Raw genomic sequence first — 2,500 nt, forward strand, 5'->3', positions numbered from 1 at the left:
TTAACTCAAGTAAATTCATTGATAAGTTGAAAAAATTAAATGTAAAATGTAGTAGAAAAGACTGTTATGGCAGTATAAAATTACCTACAGCACCTGGGATTCCTAGGTGGTCTCCAATCCAAGTACTAACCTGGCCCACCACTGCATAGCTTCCAAGATCAGATGAGATTGGGCATGTCCAGTGTGGTTTGGCTGTAGGTGCTCAAAAACATTATCTTTAGACCTCTTTTACTTCTTAACTCAAGTAAATTCAATGATAAGTTGAAAAATGAAATGTAAAATGTAATGGAAAAGAATGTTATGGCAGTATAAAATTACCTACAGCACCTGGTATTCCCAGGTGGTCTCCCATTCAAGTACTAACCAGGCCCAACACTGCATAGCTTCCAATATCAGACGATATTGGGCATGTCCAGTGTGGTTTGGCTGTAGGTGCTCAAAAACATTAATTTTAGACCTCTATTACTTCTTAACTCAAGTAAATTCATTGATATGTTGAAAAAATTAAATGTAAAATGTAATAGAAAAGAATGTTATGGCAGTATAAAATTACCTACAGCACCTGGTATTCCCAGGTGGTCTCCCATCCAAGTACTAACCAGGCCCAACACTGCATAGCTTCCAAGTTCAGACGAGATTGGGCATGTCCTGTGTGGTTTGGCTGTAGGTGCTCAAAAACATTAACTTTAGACCTCTATTACTTCTTAACTCAAGTAAATTCATTGATAAGTTGAAAAAATTAAATGTAAAATGTAATAGAAAAGAATGTTATGGCAGTATAAAATTACCTACAGCACCTGGTATTCCCAGGTGGTCTCCCATCCAAGTACTAACCAGGCCCAACACTGCATAGCTTCCAAGTTCAGTCGAGATTGGGCATTTCCAGTGTGGTTTGGCTGTAGGTGCTCAAAAACATTAACTTTAGACCTCTTTTACTTCTTAACTCAAGTAAATTCAATGATTAGTTGAAAAATGAAATGTAAAATGTAATAGAAAAGAATGTTATGGCAGTATAAAATTACCTACAGCACCTGGGATTCCTAGGTGGTCTCCCATCCAAGTACTAACCAGGCCCAACACTGCATAGCTTCCAAGATCAGACGATATTGGGCATGTCCAGTGTGCTTTGGCTGTAGGTGCCCCAAACCAATAATTTTAGACCTCTATTACTTCTTAACTCAAGTAAATTCTTTGATAAGTTGAAAAAATTAAATGTAATATGTAATAGAAAAGAATGTTATGGCAGTATAAAATTACCTACAGCTCCTGGTATTCCCAGGTGGTCTCCCATCCAAGTACTAACCAGGCCCAACACTGCATAGCTTCCAAGTTCAGACGAGATTGGGCCTGTCCAGTGTGGTTTGGCTGTATGTGCTCAAACACATTAACTTTAGACCTCTATTACTTCTTAACTCAAGTAAATTCATTGATAAGTTGAAAAAATTAAATGAAAAATGTAATAGAAAAGAATGTTATGGCAGTATAAAATTACCTACAGCACCTGGTATTCCCAGGTGGTCCCCCATCCAAGTACTAACCAGGCCCAACACTGCATAGCTTCCAAGATCAGATGATATTGGGCATGTCCAGTGTGGTTTAGCTGTAGGTGCCCAAAACCTTTAACTTTAGACCTCAATTACTTCTTAACTCAAGTAAATTCATTGATAAGTTGAAAAAATTAAATGTAAAATGTAATAGAAAAGAATGTTATGGCAGTATAAAATTACCTACTGCACCTGGTATTCCCAGGTGGTCTCCCGTCCAAGTACTAACCAGGCCCAACACTGCATAGCTTCCAAGATCAAACGAGATTGGGAATGTCCAGTGTGGTTTGGCTGTAGGTGCTCAAAAGCATTAACTTTTGACCTCTATTACTTCTTAACTCAAGTAAATTCATTGATAAGTTGAAAAAATTAAATGTAAAATGTAATAGAATAGACTGTTATGGCAGTATAAAATTACCTACAGAACCTGGGATTCCTAGGTGGTCTCCCATCCAAGTACTAACCAGGCCCAACACTGCATAGCTTCCAAGATCAGATGAGATTGGGCATGTCCAGTGTGGTTTGGCTGTAGGTGCTCAAAAAAATTAATTTTAGACCTCTTTTACTTCTTAACTCAAGTAAATTCAATGATAAGTTGAAATATGAAATGTAAAATGTAATAGAAAAGAATGTTTTGGCAGTATAAAATTACCTACAGCTCCTGGTATTCCCAGGTGGTCTCCCATCCAAGTACTAACAAGGCCCAACACTGCATAGCTTCCAAGATCAGACGAGATTGGGCATGTCCAGTGTGGTTTGGCTGTAGTTGCCCAAAACCATTAACTTTAGACCTCTATTACTTCTTAACTCAAGTAAATTCATTGATAAGTTGAAAAAATTAAATGTAAAATGTAATAGAAAAGAATGTTATGGCAGTATGAAATTACCTACAGCACCTGGTATTCCCAGGTGGTCTCCCATCCAAGTACTAACCAGGCCCAACACTGCATAGCTTC

The 2,500-nt window shown here is 37.8% G+C and overlaps 1 non-coding gene and 10 pseudogenes across 1 annotated transcript; all 11 read right to left on the reverse strand.

Annotated features, from left to right (window-relative positions):
* Positions 1-81: 81 nt before the first annotated feature.
* Positions 82-200, reverse strand: LOC148469136 (5S ribosomal RNA; annotated as a pseudogene).
* Positions 201-315: 115 nt separating this feature from the next.
* Positions 316-434, reverse strand: LOC148469137 (5S ribosomal RNA; annotated as a pseudogene).
* A 116-nt stretch (positions 435-550) lies between these two features.
* Positions 551-669, reverse strand: LOC148469138 (5S ribosomal RNA; annotated as a pseudogene).
* A 116-nt stretch (positions 670-785) lies between these two features.
* LOC148469139 (5S ribosomal RNA) lies at positions 786-904 on the reverse strand. Its single transcript, XR_015874144.1, has one exon. It is a non-coding gene; the product is annotated as a 5S ribosomal RNA (ribosomal RNA).
* Positions 905-1,019: 115 nt separating this feature from the next.
* Positions 1,020-1,138, reverse strand: LOC148469140 (5S ribosomal RNA; annotated as a pseudogene).
* A 116-nt stretch (positions 1,139-1,254) lies between these two features.
* LOC148469141 (5S ribosomal RNA) lies at positions 1,255-1,373 on the reverse strand (annotated as a pseudogene).
* Positions 1,374-1,489: 116 nt separating this feature from the next.
* Positions 1,490-1,608, reverse strand: LOC148469142 (5S ribosomal RNA; annotated as a pseudogene).
* Positions 1,609-1,724: 116 nt separating this feature from the next.
* Positions 1,725-1,843, reverse strand: LOC148469143 (5S ribosomal RNA; annotated as a pseudogene).
* A 116-nt stretch (positions 1,844-1,959) lies between these two features.
* On the reverse strand, positions 1,960-2,078 carry LOC148469144 (5S ribosomal RNA; annotated as a pseudogene).
* A 115-nt stretch (positions 2,079-2,193) lies between these two features.
* On the reverse strand, positions 2,194-2,312 carry LOC148469145 (5S ribosomal RNA; annotated as a pseudogene).
* Positions 2,313-2,428: 116 nt separating this feature from the next.
* The window catches only part of LOC148469146 (5S ribosomal RNA), a 119-nt pseudogene continuing 47 nt past the window's right edge, over positions 2,429-2,500 (reverse strand).

The sequence above is a fragment of the Taudactylus pleione genome, unplaced genomic scaffold (genome assembly GCF_031769625.1).
Source record: "Taudactylus pleione unplaced genomic scaffold, aTauple2 ptg000967l, whole genome shotgun sequence".
Classification (NCBI taxonomy): domain Eukaryota; kingdom Metazoa; phylum Chordata; class Amphibia; order Anura; family Myobatrachidae; genus Taudactylus; species Taudactylus pleione.